The following is a 25,365-nucleotide window of genomic DNA, read 5'->3' as shown; positions in this document are numbered from 1 at the left end:
ATTGATTTAGTCATTTATTTTTGTTACTTGGTAGTTTATATGGTAGTTTATTTGGTAATTTTGGTAGTTTATTTGGTAGTATATTTGGTAGATTTTTGGGTAGTATGTTTGGTAGTATATTTAGTAGTTGATTTGGTAATATATTTGGTAATTGATTTGGTATTATATATGGTAGTTTTTTGGGTAGTATATATGGTAGTATATTTGGTAATATATGGTAGTATATTTGGTAATATATTTGGTAATTTATTTGATAGTTTATCTAATCATTAATTTAGTCATATTAGGGCATGATGGAATTGAACCACCATCCTCCTACTTATAAAACAGGTGCTCTTCCATTGAGCTAGTACCCTTTTAAAATAATGCAAAAAATTGACAAATTTGTCTACCGAACATTAGATCTACCATGATCATGGTCACTATAACATGATATACTCTTCTCAAAGAACACAAATTTTAGTTATCATGAAAAACAATAATCTAAATCTTTATCAATAACAATTCAACAATTTTAAATTCTTCTGTTCAAGAATTTTAAAATTATAATTCATGTCAATTACACTTCTCTAAATTATTGTAGTGATAGACTCTTATAAAATATAATTTGGAGCACTTTGGTCACACATGTAAGTATTGTTTCTTGTGCTAACTTCTCAAAAAAATATACAAATGATTATGCAATTTATGTCAAGAAAATAGGCCTATAAAAACATCAAACCCCATTAAAAAATCACATCTATTAAAAATTATGAAACATAATCAATTTGTCATGCCCAAATTTTACATGGCAAAAAAAACACAACTACATAATTTTTTTTAAAGGTTGAACTAGGTAATCTAGATGTTAACTTTGTTACATTGTCATTAGGTTGTCTATTAAATGAATACTCAACGTGAGGATACTTATGGTGGCATGTTTTCTACATGGTGCACAAAGTGTATAATACTTTTTGACGTGAATCTCTCACAAGGGGTTTAAGTTTACATTAGAGTCTATTAATAGTAAGGTTCAACTATAATATTTAATACATAAGACCCTTACCTCAATTAAATGAGAATGACCACATAGAAGACACATTAACATTAGAATCATTGATATCTAGTTGAATATAACTTGTAATTCTAGCAAGCAACATGTACCCAACATTCCCAAGAATAAGATTTATTCAACTTTGCTTATTTTTTGCAACCATATTACCTTAATATTCTATAACCTTCTAATCTAACTAAAACTAAAATATCTAGATTATATATTAGAATATCCTAAATCTTGAATTATTTAAATAACTAATGCCCAACATTATGTAAATTGACCTAGATTGAAGACATCTAAGGCGACTACTTTCAAGATGTTCTAAATAACTAATTTGGAACATTATAGGTGTCTAGATTTTTAAATAATCTAAATAGCTTAATTTGCAATATGGTAAAATACTAAGATCCAAATCCATCAATTATACTAGTTGCAAAATAACTTAATAAACCATTACCAAGGATATATTTGAAATATAGTGTAATGGAAGCAACAAATATATTAAAGTAAATCCAATATTTAATAACTACCTTTAAATTATTCTATCCAAACTATCTTTAAAATAAATTATTTTAAGAATATTTTATATAACTATTACCCTCTTTCTAATAGAAGAATTTTTTAATTGACCTATTAAGACGATGATTTCAATTAGCTAAATCTAGACATATTAAAAGAACAATACTTTGAACACATTACTTAACTCCAAATAAAGCTTTAAACTAATTAAATCCTAAACTAACCTTACTACTACTAACTATTGAATAATATATACTTACCTACTAATTAGAATACATTATTAACTAATCCTTTTTCACTAATCCATTTACTAACTATTTTTCCCCACATATTATCTAATGCCTAACTTAGAACTTTACTAACTCCTAACATTCCTAATACCCATCTACCTAAGTGCCTTTTCCACACTGCACTCTATTGCCAACCCCTCTCCCTCTCTTCTCTACATTCATGTCACATACCTGTCAAAGGTGGCATGAGGGTATATGGGTACATAAGGTTTATGGAAATAAAATTCCTATGCACGCATTACCACACCCATCTCCCACTATCCTTCTACCTAAACCCTCACATTACCCTCAATTCTTGGCCGACCCCACTAGAACCCATTCCCGCGTGGCTCCTTACACTTCCCATATTCCAATATAATAACCCAAGCTCACTCACATGCCTTCAAAAATTTGATCCCTTTGCATGCGCCTATTTCCACGTAATGCCCTCTTCCCAACTAGTCAATTCCTCCCATTCAACTGAGGGTAACTTGGAGTGGAGGTGCTATATTCCTCCTATTTTTATGGATGCTTTAGTTGTTGCATCAACCTTGGTCAGTATTTTGGTTGCATATTCACCCTCCATTACCTTCTTAAGTTTAGATATAATAGATTCAAGTACACTTATTTTATCATTTGGACTAGTTAAGTCATTAACAGAGTCAAATCTATATAATGAGTTGTCTGCCTGGTTCTTTGCCTCACTCAATTTTTTCTTTCATGATCCTTTTAGCACACAAAGTTCATCTAAATGAATTAGAAATGGTGGTAAGGTATTTTTAAATATTAGTCTTGATCACATTATCCAACCATAGTAGGAAAATATTCATCTTAAGGAAAACCATTATCAATGGCTAGATCATATGCACTTCATTTTAGAAATTTTTGTGTTTGTTGGGTTAGCCTGGATAAAGCTATTTTTGTTTACCATCATTTTCTTTTACTAATCTATTCAACAAATTATTACTTTTACAATGGATGAGATGTAGAAGACTTGACTGGGGATATGAATGTGACTAGAAGAAGACATGACTATGAGAAGGAAAAGTAAAAAACAATATCTCATATATCTATATTGGTTTATTTTGAGCAATTATAATCAGGTACACTAGAAATTGCCACTACCACTTCTTTATTCCTTGTCTCAAGGTTAGGATAAATTTTGTTTTGTGTTGCACAAATTTAATTATTTTATTTGTAAGAAATACTTAAGACATATTTTTAGGGGTTAGAGTACATATGGGTACATGTGTGAGGATCTGTGTATGATTGTGTGCAATATATATACAAAATTGAGTATATGCACCCAAAATTGATCCATAATTACTGGAAAAACACCTGGCTGATCTGCATTGATAGACTTTGTAAGAGCTATATGACCATGCTTAAACAAAAAGAGAGACATGAAAACTATAATTGATTTATTGAATTTAACAGTATGAGCGGAAATGAAATTTCTTGTTTGAAATAAAATAGCTAAATTACTAATATATATCTTGAAGAAATGGAAATTTAATTCAATAAATAAATTAAAGCTTTAAACACCTTATAAATAAATTAAAAATAGATTAAATCATGCTGCATACAAATCACTTCATAAAGTTTTTCTCTTCTACATCTCACTGTATTATAATTAGAATTAGATTGACTTGTCTTATGCCTCTATAAATGGGGTCTCTTCCCTTTTTGCACCCCACATAATGGAGAGGCTCATAACCCTTTTGTTTTGAAGGAATAAACCTCTTAACATTGGCTGCACTAACCTTCCAGTCACAACTATTCAAGATATTTTCTTTCTTGATAATTATTATCACGTGTCTAATATGAAGAATTTATAATATCAGTCGCTCCAAGTAAATCGATTATCAACAAAAAGGGTATTGTTGTTTTTAGTGTGTAAAACCTTGAACTTGATGTGCTCTTTGCTGAAATTATCTTACTAGATATACCAAGCTCTTCTCTCAGTCACCCTTCCTAACTCACTTCTTATGTAGAGTTTTCTAAATAGACCTACAATAGCCTTAGAGGGAAGGAACGTTGGCTATTTTTCTGCCATTTTTCAAGGGAAAGAAGCAGCTAGAAAATCAGCATGTATGTTGGAGGAAGAGGAGGCTGATTTATTTCAATATGTTGGTCAAATAGTTGAAGCACATATGGTATGAATTCAATCATATCATTAAACATAATAGTTTGTAAAAATTGAAATAGGTCCACTTAAAAAGCTATAATAAAACTTGGCTTTTCTTCATAGGACTGTCTTACCAACCCAACAAGTGACTCAAATATATCCAAGAATTTTTATAATAGTTCAAGTTCCTTATGGAGTAGTCCATATTTTGAGTAAATATCAATCAGAGAACTCGTAACTATAATGTATAGAATATTTCCACTTCCATTATGATTGTATGGATGCCCTACCATGTCCTAAACCAACCAATTTAACAAAAGCCAAGGGAAACATCTATGACTGGAGGATGTTGGCATAGGTTGTCAAGTTTAGATTTACACCTATCAATTGCATTTCCCTAAATACCTCGAAGGTATTTCTAAAAAATCCATTCCAAGCTGTACAATATTTGTTGTCAGATATACTGGAGAGTTACTAATGTGACTCAAACTTGTGACATAGTCATGGGTGCCTACAATTGAACCCAAATGCTAAGGCAAAGTGCCTAATCATTTAGTTTAGCATTATCGGTCAGTGACAAAAAATGAGCATGATATCTCCAAGGCGAACACAAGTGTGAACCAAATCAACACTATTATAAGGAAATGCATAAGCATGAGGGCATGTTCTTTTAAAGTGCAAGGTATATTGACTGAAATTGCATGCATCAAAACTGTCATATTGATTAGTAGAACAATACTTATATTTTCTCAAATCCTAGCATGCTGTCGTATAGGCTACCACAATGGCTAAATAGCCAATTGAATGACTAATTGCTATAATTTATTAATTACTTAAAAATTACAAAATAGTGTTATTTTAATTTTAATGATAATTTATAAATTTCAAATCACAGCCATTTGGTTGGTTGGATAGATGCTTCTATCCTCTTCCCCATTCTTCACTTGCATAATATGAGGAAAAGTTTTGAGGACATCACCTCTGCATATTGCCTTACTAAAATTACCTTCATGTAGATGAGCTGTAATGTTTAAGGAAAAGTTGAATCCATTAAAAATATTTTTTGTATAAGATGTGATGTTATGATAGAATGATAGCTCAACAAAAGTGATAGGGTTTTTTTCCCCTTTGTACCACTGCATTGTAGTTCCCCATAGAAGTCTCCTATGAGGTAGATGTTTGTATTTGTGAAATTGCATATTTTCCTGCCCCAAATATGCTCCTCATACTCTTTTGGCACATTGAAGCTTTTGAGCTGATTAGGTTTCAAAGAAAACACTTTGAGGGCTAGAATAGAGTACCCTGACATTGGCTGCACTCTAGGCCATATGTTGAAATTACAGTTGTTCACCACACTTATCCTCTATGGCTTTCTTTTATAGCTATTGCCCACCACCATATTTTCACCTGCCATTCCTTGTAACCCAAAGAATGGAATGAAAAATGCTACTTATTTACTTTTTGAAGATTTTCTCTCTCCATCTAAGGTCATAGAGAAAATCACTTGTTTTACAGTACCCTAGCTATAATAATAAAAAATAGAATTGATAGGTATATCTTGAACTATCTTCATCCAGACTTACCTAAAAATAAAGAAAATGGCATAACAAGCCCCCACATTGACATTGAACTAATTCTAGTATTAAAGAAGAGAGAAGATGTGAGATATGATCAAGCCAAAAAAAATTCATGTAGCCCCATGGAACCCCATGCAAGGCCATGCAAGATGAGAAAAAAGAAAAATGTATTTCATCAGATTATGTTTTCTGACCATTCGGTTCAAAAACAAATTGAGATTTCCATGTGCAAAGAAGAAGATTATTGAAGTATAGATAAAATAGATATTCAAGAAAAAGAATCCAATACAAATGAAAAAATTAAAGGTACAAAAGAGTAAGCATGCCATACAAAAAGGTAATAGTTGAAGAAAAAACTCATCTAAAAATTTTCATTGTTAAAAAAATTATATAATCTACAAGTGTTTCAGATGATGAATTCTAAAATCAAATTCAATATATTTATGTATTAATCAACACATTTGATTGAATGGACTTAACATCCTTTAATGTAAGGAGTAAATAATTATAAGAAATGACATGTACAAGTAACTTGAGTGGAAGAGTTTTTGAACTTGCCAATTATGATATTTGCAGAGATGGGAGTAGCTGAAGCCGTAGAATGATCCAATATATTTATGTATTAATAAAAACATATTATTGACTAGACCTAACACCCTTTAATGTAAGGAGTAACTAATTTGTAAGAAATAATATCTACAATTAACTTGAGTAGAAGAGTTTTGAACTTACTAGTTATGATATTTGTAGAGCTAGAAGTAACTAAAGCCATAGGTTGATCCAATCTTTGGCGCTTGTTCAATTGGTCATTTCCTTAGTGGTTTTGAAACCAATAAAACATATTTTTTTCTTGTATTTCTCCATATCTTCTTAGAGAATCAATAATACAGTGTATATGTATATGCTTTGTGGATGGAGAGAAATTATCATTATTAGAGAAAATTTCCAAATAACAACCTCATCAAGAAGAGTGGGGAAAAAAGAAACGACACCCCAGTCCCTGTGGATCTAGATCCTTGTGTAAGAAGGAAAAAGAAAAGAAGAAAGGTTTTGACCACTATCATAGCCCAAGATCATAGTAGCACGATCAAAAACCCATCCCCCAATGCGGAGACCACCAAATCCCCCTTCAACATGCACAGAGGTTACCCAACAACAAAGAGGGTGCATAGAACTAGGGCACAACAACCCTAGCTTGTGTGAGTAGCATTCCAACGAATGCCATCTTCAAATCAAATCCATCTTGCAATGTGAAATCCAATTTTAGAAACACTACCATGATTCTTACTTAGCAAGCACCATCCTTGTTTGAAATAGAAAAGTTGTAGCCCAGTGGCCTCTGTACCTCCCATTTTGGTACAGGCAAGGGGTTGTTAGTATAGGTTGTAGAATTTGGCCATAGGCCTACTAATTGCATTTTCTTTAAAGGTTTTTTAAGACTTTCAACAAATCATTTTGTATAGATCCTGCAATCATTGCATTCCGTTAGATGAGATATCTTTGAGGAATTTTGTCAAATAGTTCACGTGCTTTCTCAATGCTTCCATATTTTGCATACATGCCTACCAATGCATTTGCAACATCATCTGAAAAAACTCCATATATTATTTACCCATTGATGGGAACCCATTCCCTATTCAAAAGCTCCCATTTTGAAATCGGTGAAGAAGATATCAGAAAAAGTTGTGGAGTCCTACTTTACACCTGCCAATTGTATTTTCTTTAATGTTTCTAAAAAATTTCACCAAATTTGGTTTATATCCTAAAATAATTGATGTCTACAATAGTAAACTTCTCTTTCGCTAAACAAGTAATTCACACAGGTAGTTTTAGTGAAGGATAAAAAGGGGACATAATGGTCACAATGAAGGAGGTCTCATTGAGCATTAGTAAAAGAAATGAGAAAGTATTGAACAAGGTGGGAGGCCTGTCACAAGTGAATAAGGAGAACTTGGTAACTCTTTTGGGCTACTGTGTGGAGGCAGAGTAGCCACTGATGATCTACAAATACATAGAAACCTCTATGGTCGACTCCATAAACCCAAAACCTCTAACCTCTAACGAGTGCCCAGATCTCTTTAAAGGTCATCCATCTCTCTTAGATACTAAAAACCATTGATCCAAGTAACAACTCACTCACATTTCACATAAAATGCTTTCATAAAAATATATATTTTTGTAAGATTTAAAATATATAAGTGATATAATATTCAAGTTTTTTTTTATTATATCTTGTATTATTATTTTATTTCTAATCAAATTATACATTTTTAATCAAAATTGTATATTTTTAATTAACTTATAAATTGTTATTATATAAATTGATTTATTCATGACATTAAGTTTATGATTAGAATCACATGTAAAAGAAACTTAATATGTAAATAAATTAACTTATATAATAACAATTTAATACTTAATTAAAAATTGTTCTTTCCTACAAGTGCCCATTTGAACAAAGTATTGCTATTGTGTTTCCTTTTTAAAGTTTAATAAAATTTATCAAGGCCTTGGCAGTTCATTGATCAAAAAAAAAAATACTTAATTAAAAATATTTAATTTGACTAGAGATAAAGGAATAAAACCATATATAAAAAATTAAAAATTAATTTATTAATTTAATAATATTTATACGAGGAGATGTGTCTAGAAATGGAGGGGGAGAGGAGAGGGGGGGGGGGGGGGCGGCTAAATTTGAATGCACTGTGTTGGGTTGATAGATATTACAAAACCTACAAACAAACTTGCAAGCCCTAACATTTGACAAATAATACATGTATGGTTTTCATCAAGTTTGAATGTGCATATTACTTTGGCATAGTAACTATTTTTTTTTGTAGAGTACACTTTTAAAATCAACAACTAAATTTGGAGAGCTAATTTTGTTTTTAAATATAGGTTTTTATTTTTATTTTATTTATTATTATTATTATTATTATTATTATATATAATGTATCAGAAGTTGGAACTTTGTAATTTACAAAAATATTATTCGTTATTCTAATTATATTACATCATTTATGTGTTATGTGAAAAAAAAATTGATGTAAGGGTTTATTGTAAAGTATTGTTAGTGTTATTTTAGAGTATGAGAACACATTTCTTTAAGTCATCATGACAAACAATTCACATGCATTGTCTATGCTTCTACATTTTGAAAACATTTCTATCAAGGAAGTTACAACTACATCTAACAACATTTCTAAATCTTATAAGATTTTGTAAATAGCCATACCCTCCTCCTAAGTTCCTATTGTGGCATAAGAAGATAGAATATTGGCATAGTTTGTAGAATCTAGTTTTATGCCTTCCAATTGTATTTTCTTGAAAAAATTTAAAGTCTTTACAAAAAACCAATTTGGCATTCCTTTTCCACTTCCTAGATTTTTCATAAAGGAATTTCCAATATTATTTCATCTTACACAAATATAGTAGCACAAAAAGATGGTGTCCATGTTACCACATTTTGCATACATGTAATCTAAAATGATGTAATGTATGGTAAATAAAGTTTTTTTGCCTCCCTCAAGTATTCATACCTGTGTGACCATCAAGATGGAATGAGTACTAAGTGTTGTACTCATTCTTGTGAGAGATGGGTAATTGTGAACTGCTACTCATGAAACATGGGTGGATGAGTTTGACTCGAAAAACTACACAATTGAATCTTGATAGCAATAACATGCTTTTTTTAAATTTATTTTTTTAATGCAAAAATTTCAAAATTAGTTTCATTTGAAGAAGTTAGACAATTGAATCTACAAGTAGAAGATATTTTCTATAGCGATTCAAATTGTGATTTTTCTATTAGGAATCATGTGTGTAGATTTCAAGTCAAACTCATTGATCTATATTATATCTCCAAGGTCATATGAATCTTATATATCTCCTCTTTAAGCTTATTTTACATGTAGCTCTAATTATAAACTTAATGTCATGAATAAATAAATTAATTTAATAATTCTTATTTTTTATTTAAAATATTTAATTTGATTAGAAATAAAAGAGTAATATAATATATGATAAATAAATAAATAATTTAATAATATTTATACTTACTACTATATATACATATACATCTATAGATATACATACACACACACACACACACACACACACACACACACACACACACACACACACACACACATATATATGTAAAAGTATATGCATATGTGTGTGTGTGTATATATATATATATGTGCATATGTATATATATACATATATGTATATATATACATATATGTATATATATACATATATGTATATATATACATATATGTATATATATACATATATGTATATATATACATATATGTATATATATGTCTATCTGTATACATAGATATATGCAATGTACATATATATACATGTATATACATACATCTACATACATGTACACACACACACACACACACACACACACACACACACACACACACACACACACACACACACACATATACATATGTGTGTGTGCGTGCGTGCGCTTTAGTTTTATAAAATAATCTTGAAACCTTGTACATAGAGTATATACATGGATTTTTTAGAATCACCTAAATATAATGAGTGATAAGTGGTCTTCTATTCATTCTCATGAGATATGGGTTTGTGGCAGCCACTACTCATGGAACACATGTTAATGAGTTTGAAACACCTCACCTTGACAACCACACTATATCGAATATACACCTCTATAATGCTTCTTATTGCAAAATACTTAGATGAATTTTTCAACCTTCTCATGAGAATAGTTAATGTTTAGAGATAACTAGGTTGGAATAGCCATGTCTTCTTGTTCCCACTTGAGTCATTCCCGCAGTATTTTTCCCTCAACAACAAGCCCTCTAAAGAATCTAAACAAAAATGGTGACAAGAGAAGATTGACATTTCTAATTTCCCTAAAAATTAAAAGACCATAATCTCATATTTCGCATGCTTCTCCCAAACACACCAAGCCCTTGTTAATTAAGGTCACTAAAGAGAAACCTTCTCCCAAGCCACTTATAAAAAGGTTGAAGATTGTATTAATATGATAAAAAAAATATCACTCATGCATTTAGTCGTTTTTTTGGGTGACTAATTATTAGTGATCAATTCCTTAGTCATTTATTTGATCATTTATTTAGTATCTTATCTTTGACTAACCTTGTGATTTTATCGAGTGACTAAATTAGTCATTTATTTAGTCACTTGTACATATAAATTACAAAATATCACTAGAGTTTGATAACTTTTAGTCACATGACTAAATGTATTGGTCTTGTGACTAAATTTTTTAGTCATATAGTCATTTATTTTCCAAAATTCTACTAGTGGTGGAAGCTATGGTTATGCTTGGTGTAGCACTCTAGGATGAAGTAGATGTCGCAGCTACTGGAGAAGCTTGAGTAGCTTTACCCTTACTCCGGCTCTTTCTAGTTGTCCACTCAACCCATTTCCCTATTCACTTGATGATCCTAGTCATCATGATATCAAGATTCTCTTCCACATTGACATATAGCTTGGAACTGATAGGAATCCCCCTCAACTTAGTCAAATAGGTATTGCTATACATATTTTGACCGTCATCTTCCAATCCTTAAACATTAAGATCAATACCGTATGTCTTCACTTGTTCCACTGCGAGCTTGGCAAAAGCATGATCTCAGCTCTCCAGCTCAATCTTGCAATCTACCCAATAATCCTCTATAGTCGTGACATGCTTGTTCACACTCCCAATTTGTAGCAACTATCTTGCATATCCATTTGGATCAAACATGGGTCTTACAACTTCATATTCTTCCAATGTGTATTTATTCTTGAATGCCTTGAGCATATTTTTGGCATCTGACCAAGACTCGCAATTGTCAGCTCCAACCTTCATGGGGAATTCATACCCCTTCTTTAAACTAGCGCTCACCACATTTACCTTGATAGCTTGTCTCATGATCTCTATTAGCACAATCATGTCACTTGGGTATCTAGGCAGCTTCAAAGGAAATCCATCAAAAGTTCCAAGATGAAAATATGAAAAGGATGAGAATTTAATAAAGTAGCTACCAAACTGATTGATGGCTCCCATTGCTTCTAGGCTAAACCTCCTCTCTAGGCATCCTTGGAGTTCCCTACTAATCCTCATTGTAAATGAGTCATTAACTTTGAAATATTCTACATACCTATTCTATAACTGCAAGCATGGATAATATTCATAACTTTTCACATCATTAGGGAAATTCTCTATTTTGGGAAGGCTTGGCCATAATTGTAGAGAAGCTAACATCTAAATAAGGAAAGAAGACATTTAGAAGGTATTGTAGAACTTTGCGGCACTGAGGGCTCTGGATAGATGCTCACTTACCTCATATGCCCAATCAACATAATGTGTATCTAAACAGATGATTTGTACCAAAAAGAAATAATGTTCAAAAAAATTGAGCACTTCTACCTCACCTTTCAATCAATTTAAAAGAACTAGAATGTGTACAATCTCTAGCTTGAGATCAATGCCAAAAAGAGTCTTAGGAACCTTACTTTTAGCTCCCCGTAGCTTTTGGAACCAAGACCTCATAATTTAATCACCTATTTAAAGGATCTATAAAATAGCTGTTAAGCTAACCTATGAACATAGGATTTTCTTTCTAATACAATTTCTAGAAAGTATTAGGTATAATAAACCTGATAGCTTACAATCCTTGATTGCTGAATTTAGGCACTTGATCTGCTTTCTCTTATCTTGATTCTATGAAATCTGATATCTATTTGTATTCCTTGCTTAGTTCTGATCAACTAAATATCTATTTGCTACTTTTTTCCTCTAAGTCCTTTTACTCTTCACTCTAAACTCCACTATAGTTTCTCCATACACTTCTTCATCCATCTCATGTACAATGAGATTTTGTCTTCCTTATAAAGACATTCAAAGACTTAGGGTTAGATATGGATCTACGATCCATATTGAATCTCTGTTTCCCACTCATTCCTTGCACTTTTATTATTGGTTGCATGCCTTCTCCATTTTTCTTATTGGCTACATGTAGATTGCATAGGAAATATAAAAGATTCAATCTTATCTATTTGATCCTTCAAGATTCATTATATGTCAGCCATAAAATGGTTTACATATGAGTTTGTGCCTTTTCAAACTCATATATGCATTCTGTGTTACTTGGCACTTACTGATTCTTGATGCTCGGGACATATAAGAAACTGGCTTACTCGACTGCTGTAGTGATTCTATCCTACTCAGCATCATCTATGACTCAGCTCCTAAATATTACTCGGCACTTGTATCATGCTCGGCACCTAAATTCACTCGACACTTGATCTGCACTCAGCACCTGAAGGATGCTCTGCACCTGAAGATTACTCGGCACCTGTTGGATTTTTTTACTCAGCATACATAGTGTACTCAGCTTCAATGTAGAAAGTGGTTAATTGTGTTGGCACTCAAATGTCAAAACCATTATGAGACTAACATAAAAAATATAGAATAAAATAATAAATAGTGAAATATAATGGAATGAGTTGGCCTGAAACATGATGAGTCAAGAACACTAGATAAGTACAATTTTCATAAACATATCCAGCTACCCACCCTAAAAAAAATTAAGATCTTGAAATTTATATGGGAAATGGATTGGGTTACACATTATCATTCACAAACAATTCAACTATGATAACTTCATTGATTTCAAATTTGCACTTCACACTTATATACATAATATCTTACCACGAGGATAGGATGTAAGATTGAACAGTTATATCATCTAGTTTTTATGTTATAACTTAGACTTCCAACAAATGTTAGAAAACTAATTAGACTCCCATGGAAACTTGAAGTACTAAATTTCGTATGAAAATAGATTTTCCCACATCAACTAGAATTAATTTGCTTCAACTGAAACATCGAATAAAGTGACATTCTAATATATACAAGGAAACCTGAATTGATATATTCTTGACACCCCATAGTTAGAATATTCATAATGAAGTATAGGTCTATTTATGTGTTATCCTTTAGTTCACCTTCCAAAAGAAAATAATAATAATAATTGTTGGTTGTGTTTTGCCTTATAAAATTTAGGACATGACAAATAAAATTTAGGCTAGAATTTTGTTAAAGGTTTTAAAAAATTCTTCTAAAAATTGATTCGTAACTAAGAATTTTAGATTGAGAAAATTGAGTTCTAATTAAGATGGATGGGTATAAAAAAAGTACCAAATTTCTTAAAAATTTGCAGTTGCTTTGTCTAGGCACATGTTATTGAGTTAATCAAATTTTATTATGTTTTAGTATAATTATTCTTTATTTCTTAGTGCTAAACCATATAAAATGTATACATTTTGGCCTTTATCAATTTGTCTTTATATACTTTGTCAATTTTGTTACTCAAAGACTTGCCATCAAAATGTTTTGACACTCTAGTAGTATCACACGTTGTAAAAAAGATAAAACAGTGTAGCCATGACTAGTGCAATGGAAACATACCCCATCAATATATTCATATGGCACACATGGTTTAAGAGACACTTTCCTCTTAATCTACTCTCACCAATATCCTTTGGCCTCCATTATGAGTTAAATGGATTAAAATACTATTTGATCAATGGAACAAACAATGCTAGCAAATTAACACAATCTCTTCAAATTGTATTCAGTCATGAGAAGAAAAATATATCTCATAAAAAACACTCTGGTAAGTTGTAGATCTGAAAATTACCTTTTATTCCATGTCTATAGCTTATAGAGTTGTGGCACAATTATTGGCCATTTATGCTACTCCATTAGTGATATTTTAAGCTTTACATAGGCATGCACACATGTATAGAGAAATATGTATATATTAGGCACATACGTAAGTAATCAGATTTTGCTTTACCTGAACATTCTAATGTATTAATTTTAATGTGTATCTTTGAAACTTAACATTTGAGGGAACTAGCTTCAAGAGCATTGTGATGGGAAGCTCATGGATGGATTTCATTTCATGTTCATCAATTCATAATTTTCAAATAACTAATATCCATATGATCAACTTTGCACAACAGCAATTCCTCACCATCCTTCTATACCATGCCCATTTTCTGAAAAAAATATGGCTTCATCAGAATATCTCAAACCTATAAAATTTGGTCTCAAGATTTTGGAAAAGCAATGTAACAAAAAGTTGCTCCATGCATGGATAGTTCTAACTAAGGGCCAAAATGTCTATCCTTAACCTAGTACCAAAGTTGCATGGAAATACATACAGTATCAATGCAAAAACTAAAAAAAAATCATGTGTTCAAGTATTTATACATATGCTCTACTATTTGAAAATATTTTTTTGTGTATTCAATTGTAGATCATAGAAAATAAATTTTATTACTAGAATTTTAAATATTTAAATAAAATTTAAAGAGAATCTCAAACTATTTTAATTTCTAATGTAAGTCTTGTTTCAATTGGAAGAGAGGATTATTAACAAATAATAAACAATTCCTATATAAATAGCTACTAAGTTTTTTGCATCAATAATTCTATTAATTATGTAACAAAATCTATAGATAAAGATTCATAGGTTGATAAGGATATAGAGAAACACTTAAAATGGAATATTGACACAACTAGAAATGTTTTATCAAATATTATATAAAAATTATAAAACTTAATTATAACTAGAAACATGGTAGTAACTATTCAATAGTATCAGCAAAAATATATGACTATTGGCTTAGCCCTTACACTTTTCAAAAGTGCAAGTGCTAGTAAATATAATTCTAACCCGATCTTTATCAGTGCTCATGTTGGAGTGTTCTTTAGTGGGTCTCTTCATTTCTTCTATGCTCTATTTTTCTTATGGTATCAAAATCATCTGGTTGGGCTCTATAATTTTCTTTTTTTGTGGTTATGGAGTGCGCTATATCATCTCTTCTTTTCTTGGACATCCAATAATGAGTAGTTGTACTAGCACTCCACTCAGCTAAGTAGTGAAAGCTTGTTGAGTCACATGGCAAATATTGTTTGTTGAGACTTATGATTTACATGATTGACATAGGGTTCTCATTCAATATTCTATCTGGAATTATTATAAAAAATATTTAATGTAAAAGAGATTTAATATTTTGTCACAAGAATTTTGTGAGATTTGATTTATGTTATTTCTATAGGAACTACCAATCTTTGTTTTCGATTGATGTTTACATTATCTGAATAGAAAGCTTAGAGGAGTCAATATTGCTGAAATAGGAGAGATGTTGTCCAATTTGAAGGAGATCACTAAAGTAGCTACCAAAGGTATTGGATCTGACCAAAGGTGTTTTGTCACTTTTTAAGGTGAGATGAACTATTATTTGGTGTAAAAGAGGATGCTTAAGATTGAAACCCTTGTGTTGAGATTGGTTATATATCTAGGTCAATCATAAAGAGAATAGTTCTAAAGTGGAAGATGGAAATGACAAGGTGCAGCTATTGAGAGATAGTATGAAAATAAGGTTTCTTGAATATTGTTGTAGACGATAGTCAGTGGTGTATTATCTTGGGCCTTGAGTTTTATTTTATAGAGAATTCTTTTCTGGAATTTTAAAATTGTAATGTTTCTTGATTGTGTATTTTTAAAAGTATTTCTACTTTTCTATAATTCAAAGTGTAGGAGACAGTGAAGTGTAAACAGATATTTGTAATTCTTTAAGAATTTGTGATGAAACTCTTTCAAATTTGTGATTCATAAAAGTAAAAACAATTGATGTCCTTTTTGTTTGGCTCATAAGAAGGCCAACATTAAGGAACCATAATATAAATTTTTCTAGTATGAGTTTATAGGGGCTTTATTTTAGCTCTTGTTTTTTTTATTCTTTTTCCATGGCTACTTCTAAGAGTTATCATATTATGGTTAGTGAAAAAATTTGATGGTTCCAACTATGCTAGTTGGAAATGTGAGATGGAATTAATTATCCAAATGAAAGGCTTATGGGAAGTAACAAATGGAGAAAAACATGCAAATTAAAATAAGTATGAGAAATGGGATAAAATAGATTTGAATGCACGTGCAACTTTTTTATGGAATTTTTTTCCAAGAATAAGGCCTCGTGTTCAAGATCTAAAGTCAATAAACAATATATGGGAAACTTTGTAGACAATGTATGAAAGAAACAACAAATTCAAAGTGATGGATATTAAAAGATAATTAACTCATTTGAAAATGAAGGCAGGAGATAATATAAATGATCATATTAAAATTTTGAAAATTTTGAGAAAGATCAACTTACAATGATGAAATTTAAGTATCAAGACTCTAAAATTATAGATTTCTTGATTGAAAGTCTTCTAGATGAGTACCATTATTTTATCCACACATTGGAGCTAATAGGAGAATTTGAAAATATAAAATTAGAAGAAGTATATGGCTCTTTGATAAATGAAGAAGATAGAATTAGAAATTCATAAGTGAGTCTAGTAAGAGTTCTCAAGCATTCATGGCTAGAGGAAAATATAAGAATCACTTTCAAGGTAAATCACATCAAAAAAAGTCAAATCAACAGAATCAATAGAAAAGTAATCAAGAGAAATGAAATCAACCAAGAGAATACCAACATAGGCATAATTTTGAAAGGAAACAAAGTGAATGAAGAAGTTACAAAAATAATATCAGATTTTATAATTGTGGAGAAGGACATAAAAGTGATCAATATCATAATAAATCACAAAGAAGATTTAATCAAAGAAGACAATACAATTTTAATCAAGAAGAGGTTGATCTTACTATTATGGTAACTTCTTTATTTACTCAAGGAAATTCAAGTAGCACATGCTTTATTGATTTAAGAGCCAACCAACATATGACTTACAATAAAAAAGCCTTTGGTTCTTTAGAAGAAACAAATAGTGCAAGGATATTTGATGGAGATGATAGATCACATGAAATTAAAGAACTAGGTTCAATATCCATGAAAGGACATGATGGTAAAAAGTTGCAAATTATACATGTGAATCTTGTGCCTAATTTAATAAAAAATATTCTCTCAGTAAATCAAATAACTTAACATGGTTACAAGGTTGAGTTCTATTCATATAAGTGTTTAATAAATAATATTAATGATGATTATAAAGTATTAGAAATGGGAGTTGAGAGTGATGGTGTTTACAAATTATTTGCATCTGTTGATAAAACTACTTATATTACGATAGATTCCTCTACAAGTGAGCTTTGACATCAAATATAAACTATAATAGTTTTTCTATGCTTTCAAAGATGAATATGGTTGATGTAATTCTTGGATAACAAGAAATACACGAGTTTGTGTGGGATGTATGGTTGGTAAACAACATAGAGATAGTTTTGATAGATCTACATAGAGGGAAAGAAAACCTCTTGAACTAGTCCATAGTGATTTATGTGGACCTATGAATCCTACATCATAGGGAGGAGCTAAGTACATCTTAACATTCATTGATTACTTTTCAAGGAATGTACGGGTTTACTTTCTTAAGCAAAAAGATGAAGTGTTTAACAAATTATATTAAAAGTAGTTATGGAAAACCAAAGTAGGAATAAGATCAAATGATTAAGAAAAAAAAATGGTGGAGAATACATTAACAATAATCTCAAATATTTTTTTGAAAACCATGGGATCAAAAGAGAAATGACTAACAAATATACTCCATAGCAAAAGTGTGTTGCTAAGAGAAATAATAGGACATTAGTAGAAATGGAATGATGCATGCTATAGTCAAAAGGTCTTCCTTTGTTTCTTTGGGTTGAGGTTGTCAACACTGCATCTCATGTTCTGAATAGATCTCTCACTACTTGTTTAAAAGATATTACTCCTGAAGAAGCTTGGAATATGAAGAGGCCAAATGTTAATTATTTTAGAATATTTAGATTTGAATCTCTTTCTCACCTACCTGATGAAACAAAAGAAAAGAAATTTGATAATAAAAGTGTCAAGTGCATCTTTGTGGGTTGTGATGATCACAAGAAGTGATATAGATTGTATGATCCTAGCATCAAAGATGTATTTTACCAATAGAGATGTCAAGTTTAATGAAGGTTTTGAGGATAAGATAAAATCCTCTCTTATTCCACAAGTATTCATAGATAATGGTGAATCTTCCAGTGTTCTCCAAACGAGTGAGAAATATCCAATGTTTTCCCTAATGTGTTTGAAGAATCTCATTCATCTCCAAAGATGAAGAATATTTATAAGATTTATCAAAAGACTCAGCAGGTAAATAATGCTTTAGTGACCACCCTAATGAATACTAATGACCCTCAAATATATGATAAGGATAAAGGAAAGCATAAGTGGGAACATGCTATGTAAAGTGAATATGATTATTTACTAGGGAATAACACATGGGAATTAGTGGATCTACCCAAAGGCAAGAATGTGGTCAACAATAAGTGGGTATATAAGAATAATTTCAATTTAGATGGGAGAATTGAAAAATAAAAAGCTAGACTAGTGGCAAAAGGGTAATCTCAAAAGGAGAGAATTGACTACACAAAAGCCTTTGCCCCAGTAGAAAAGATACGTACTGTCATGACTATTAAAACATTGGTGCCTCATTTCAAGTGGCCTCTTCACCAAATAGATGTTAAGAATGAATTCTTGAATGGTGAAATTGATGAAGAGATATACATGACACAACCCAAAGGATTTGAAATTATAGGACAAGACACCTAGTTTAAAGATTGAGGAAGTCTTTGCATGGTTGAAAACAAGCTCCAAAGGCTTGGCATGCTAAAATTGGTGAATATTTCCAAACTCGAGGATTCTTGATGTGGTATGATAACTATGGAGTCCTATCACAAATTCCCACACTCCTATGGTTCTCTACAATCCTCTTGAGGTTTTCTCACTCACCCTATCCTAAGCAAAACCTTTCTCTATTTCCCTTCTCCTTGTTATCCTTACCAATCAACTTGAATCACCACACTACTCTTAATACTTTCCAACTACTTCCTTTGTATCCAAACTCCTATATGACCATCTTGGCTTATCATTCTATCAAGATGTTATCTTTGGACTTATTTCTTGCTCCAGTCCATGGATTATAGAATCATTTATATGGTTATATCCTTAGGTTTCTCACTGATCTCTGCAAATATCCTAATTAGGTCTTGTATCCCTAGATCCCCCAATTAGGTCTCCTAATAGGGATTTTGAGCATTAACTTCCAAAAATTGTTAACAAGATGAAAAACTAATTTAGGATTCTAACACCCTTTTGGAAAACCTTCCAAACTTACTAGCTTTCAAATCTCCAACTTGTTAGTATAGTACATTAGCAAAATACCCCTATTTTCAAGGGTTTAATAAAAACTAGTGATGAATTAGATACAATGGGAAAAATTATGAATTCATTTGACCACTAAACTCTAACTAAAGGAATTCCTATCAATTCCCTACATCTCCATACTCTTAATTGGAACAAACCAATCCACCCATTCTAGCTTCCAAGCTTTGCAAGAACATTAAATACCTAACTGGGTGTTATAGTTCCGCCTAGGGCATGCTTGGAAAAATAGAAAAAAACTCCTAGAGCCTCCAAAATTCATACGAAAAAAGTATATATAGTTCTCCTCTTGATTCCAAGTGGCCATAAAGGTTCAACCATTGGAAATCAAGCAAGTGCCATTTTTTATGCCTCAATGAAATAAAGGTTCTAGGGGGAGAAATGAACCAAGATGGAACTAAGTCTCAGATTGGTAACAATGACCTAAATACACTCTTAGAGGAGGGCGAAATCCAAAAGAAGATACAAGATCTAGGTTTTCTCCTAACCGAAAAGATAGGAACACAAGGTTCGAGTGGTTCCTTAGAGGCTTTAGGGCCTAACATGGAGGTTGTGGTGGAAAGAACAACCCAAAAGATGGGGATGCCTTAGATGGAAGTGGATGAAACTCTATTTGATCTTGGGGAAAGTCGAGGTTACAAGATTGTGGGACCAAGAAAAGAAGAGATGTATGGTTGACCATCATGGGGTACCTTTATGATTAATATTCCATATATTGAGCTTCAAATGGTTGAGCTAAATGCTATTCTCTCAACCCTGGGTACCCCATTTGGGATGGAGGGGGGGGCTTGTAGGAACCCAAATGAAAGCTGTGATGCCAAAGTTCAGAAACAAGGATTGCTAGGCCCCTATCAAGAGTTACAAGAACAAAGGCTACCTCCCAAGACATAGAAAATGGGTTAGAAAAGACCTTGGAAGATACCCAAAGAGGTAAAAAATGAAGTTAATCTCATGGAAAATCAAGGGACTGAATAGCCCTAGGAAATAATTTATTTTAAAATCTATGACCAAAGATCATAATGTTGACATAGTTCTCATTCAAGGAGTCAAGATGAGTATATAAGACTTTCATAAAATGGCCAATTACATATGGCTAGGAGCTAAATATTGTTATAGTGAAATTGTTGGAGCTTCTAGGGAGATTTCCACTCTGTCAAACCCCAATAAGCTTGGAGGAGTGGAGATATGTTGTCACCCCCATTTGATGGCAGTTTCCCTCAATGAGGAGCATCAAAATTGGGTGATGTTAAATATATATGCTCCAAACAATAGAGATGAATGCCTCCAGCTCTAGGAGGAAGCTTCTAACTGTATGAAGACATAGAAGGATTCCTGATTCATGTCTATGGGATATTTTAACACCCCCTTATACCCCTCAAAGAAAAGGGTGGTCTAGATGATATCTTTGAGACCATGCAAGACCAAGAGAGATTCTTGAGCAGAAATGACCTGATTGATATTGAACTTCATGGTGTCCAATTTACCTAGTCTAATAATACGATGGGGAAGAAACTTATTCAGGTAAGACCTAACAAAGTGCATATATTAGCTAGATGAGAGATCCTCCCCTTCACCTCCATCTAGGGATACCCAAGGTCGATCTCCAACCACTCAATGCTCCTCTTCACTTAGCACTCCAATAATAGCCACAAGAAGAAACCTTTCTGATATGAAATCATCTAGCATTCACATCCTCAATTCAGAGACCAAATCAAATATTGGTGGAATACTAGAATACAAGGTTCTACTATGCATCACATAGCGAGAAAGCTTGGAATGATTAGAAGGGAAGTTGATAAGGGGAGAAAAAATTCCTTTGGGGATATATTGAAATAATAAAAGGAAATGAAGCACAAGTTTGAAGAGCTACAAGAGAGGACAATGGGAGGTGACCTTCTAGCGACTACCCATGAAGAAGAATAGGAGTGGAGAAGAAAATGGAGAATTATGGTTGGGAGGGAAGAGGATTTCTAGAAGCAAGGATATAGAGTCCAATGACTTCTGGAAGGATATAGGAACACAATGTTTTTCCATGGGTCGGCTTGCAAACATAAGAAGAGAAACATGATCCATAGGTTGTTCAATACTGACAATGTTTAACATTAGGAAGAGGAGGATATGGAGAAATGGATGACCAACTACTTCTAGGAGATTTACAACCCCCTAGTGTTCTTGTTAGTCCCCAGACTGAGTTTGAATTCTTGGGAGTTATGTTCTCGATCATTGATAATAACATGAACTGGGACTTGATTAGGAGGGTGATGAAGAAGGAAGTCAAAAGTGCACTTTTTTCCATGAGTACCTTCAAAGCCCCTAGATCAGATGGTTTTCCCAGGGCATTCTTCCATGAATTTGGGAAAATTGTTAAATATGATCTTGTCCATGCAGTTGGAGACTTCATCAAGATAGGTAAGATTCTTAGAGAACTCAACGAGACTTTACTCTCAATGACCCTACTAGATAAGAAGAGTTCAGACTAATAAGCCACTATAATACCATCTACAAGATTATCTCAAAAGAGATGGTCAATATATAGAATGAAATGCATACTGGAAAACATAATTAGTCCAACTTAGAATGGATTTTTTCCTGGGCGACGGATCCTAGGTGATGTTAGCACTTCTCATGAGGTCTTGTGTGCAATAACAACACTGATTTCACTCTATCTACTTTAAAGATGAAAGCAAGATAGAGAGAGAGACCTAAAAAAAAGAAGAAATAAAACCAAGAGATAAGACAAATAGAATAATCAAAAGAACAATAATACACCTATATAATTTAATTAGAAAAAAAAGTTAAAAATAAGAATCAAATGATTTATCATATAACTATAAGAACAAATAAGAAGAAAATATGAATAATAGACAAATCTAATTGTAAAAAGGTATAAATATATAATTATGAAGTTCATATATATATACATATGTTTGAGCCATACAAAGATAGAAAGATGGATCCAACATTCAATATTTCTAGAAAGGGAATAGATACTAGTCAAACTTGGATTCCCATCATGATGGAACAAACCACATCAGCAATTGATTTTTTCCCTTGCCCAGCAAAGCAGAAAAAGCTACTATAAGTACATCAAGGTTTGTTCTTCTTCTACAAAGAAAAGTTCATTCAAGATTGAAGTAGAAATAGCTAAAGAAATGGCAAGTGAAGATGAGGTTTGGCTATGAGAGTGATGATTGCTCTTGAAGAAAATGGCATCAAATATGAGTTTGTGGAAGATCTCTTGAATCTTGTTTATAAGAAGTTGCCTACTTTTATTCATAATGCCAGACCTTTGGTTGACTCTGCCATTATACTACAATATATTGATGATGTGTGGAGTAATGCTCCAACTTTCTTCCCATCTAATCCATATGATTGAGCCATGGCTAGATTTTGGGTAGATTTTATAGAATAGAAGGTATGCAGTCTAAAACATTTTTTATATTTGATAAAAAATTTAGATTGATTATAAGAAATTTTTAAGGGAAGGTAGTATAATATTGTTATTTTCTTCAGCATATTGTTCCAGGGAGGTTTTTAATGCTAGCTAAGGGAGAAGAACATGTTTGTTAATATATTCCTCATCTATAGAATGGTTAGTTGGACAGCTATTATTACTAACCTAGAAATAACAGTAGTATTTATGGGTAGCTTGGATAGCTATTCATTCTTACCTAAAAATAGAAGCATTTGTTATGAGTAGTTTGGACAGCTGTTTGTCTGCTTGCTGAGAATTAGAAAATAGTTTTTATGCAAGGATAATTATTTAGTAATATAATTCCTCATCTATAGAACTAGTTTTCCCTTAGGGGTTTTTATGCCTTAGTGAAATAAAGGTTCTAGGGGGAGAAATAAGATAGCATTAAAAATCTCCCTACACATCAAGATATTGCACTAGCTAAAACATTTTTAATATCTTGATTAAAAACCTCCATGCGATTGTCTTGTGTCAATTAATTTAGATGTTTCCAGATACAATTAGAGACCTCTATAAAAAAGACAAAATGTAATGTTTTTTATATCAGCCAATGAAATCATTTTATAATTTATATAAGTTCATGTACTATGTATTTTGTGTTTAATTATTTTTGTGGATCCAATATCTAGCCCCATCAGATTGGTATCAGAGCCTAGTTGTGAAGTTCATATGGTGAAGATAATATCTTTTGAAACAAAGAAGTATATGATTGTTGTTGTCCAACCAATGAGTCAGATCATGTGGAAGTTTTGAAGAATTGTTGGTGTGAAGAAATTTTTTTGGAGAAGAAGAAAATTATTGCTCCCACCGAAAGAAAGAGTAAGCATTTTATCAGAGGCACCTATTTGTGGAGGATTTCTATTGTTTCCATGAAAGAGACTATTGTTGTGAAGAAAGCATTAAAGTGTTTGCAATGTGTATTAAGTCTATGAAAAGAAATCACAGTTGCTATCATTGAGGAGTGTTAATATGAATCATGGTAAGTATAAAATTTGATGTTAATAGTTGATGGTGACAAAGGTTTTCAGATTTGTGTTTTAAGAGGTAGCTTGGATTTTCATTTGATAGATTTGAGTTTATTAAAATGGGAAAACAAGGTCAAAGAGTGTTAAAAGAAAATATAAATTTGACTCTTGAGAAGGATTGTTTAAAAGATAAATTATTAAAAGTAGAGACATAAAAGTTTGCAATGATTAGAGAGAGGTCTAAAGAAAAATGTAGACTTTTAAATGAAATTAATGAATATAAAGAGAGAATAGAAGAGCTAGAGGATAGGCTAAAATTTGTGGAAGAAGTACATAATTGACAGGTGAAGGAAACATGCAAGCTTAGAAAAAAAAATAAAGAATTAGAAGAAAAGTTAAAGTTATTTGATGGTGCTGAGAAAAAGAGAAAAGTTTTAGAAGAAAATGTGAAGAAATTGGAAGAGGAAAATAGTATGTTAAAGAAGGAATTGTCTACTCTAAAACAAGAGAAGGAATGTTTGAATGAGAAACTATTTGTATGTGATGTATTATGTGACACAAATGATTTGAGTGATTATACAATTAAGAAATGTGATTTTACTGAAGCTGAAAGTGTTTAAGAAAAGTGTAAGAACGAAAATGACAAGAAGTTTGCAGATTTTGTTTGTTATGATGATAAAAGTATTGGATTGAATATTATGGAAAGAATGAGTTTCAAATGTAAAGGTCTAGGAAAGGATGAACAGGGATTAAGGAATCTGATTGAGACTATAGTCAAGCCAAAATATGAAGGTCTTGGATATGATGCAAGTAGTGGAAAGATAAATAAAGGTTCAAGAGAATTAATTGAAGGCATAAACATTGTGCAATGTTCACACTATAATAGGAAAGGGCATAGAGAGGATAGATGTTGGGATTTAAATCCTTGTAATATTTGTGGTTTGAAAAATCATTGTGATAAGACATGTTGGAATAAAGAGTGTAATAAAAAATTTATGGCAAGTTGCATCAAAATGGTTTGTGGATGGAGCTATGGATCAAATTGGCAGAAAATTGTTGGAATGATCAAAGGTTTATTCAAGTACAAATGTTCAAGTGTAAGAAGGAATGAAACAACATTGTAAAATAGATTAGAGA

General features: G+C 31.7%; 1 pseudogene; it reads right to left on the bottom strand.

Moving 5' to 3' along the window:
* Nucleotides 1-4,522: 4,522 nt before the first annotated feature.
* Nucleotides 4,523-5,581, bottom strand: LOC149530668 (osmotin-like protein; annotated as a pseudogene).
* Nucleotides 5,582-25,365: the final 19,784 nt, after the last annotated feature.

This window comes from Cupressus sempervirens, chromosome 11 (assembly GCF_028749045.1).
Source record: "Cupressus sempervirens isolate cs-2001-9-10 chromosome 11, ASM2874904v1, whole genome shotgun sequence".
In the NCBI taxonomy this organism is placed as follows: domain Eukaryota; kingdom Viridiplantae; phylum Streptophyta; class Pinopsida; order Cupressales; family Cupressaceae; genus Cupressus; species Cupressus sempervirens.
Note: the sequence above shows the minus strand (reverse complement) of the source record. Positions and strands in the feature narration are given on the sequence as shown.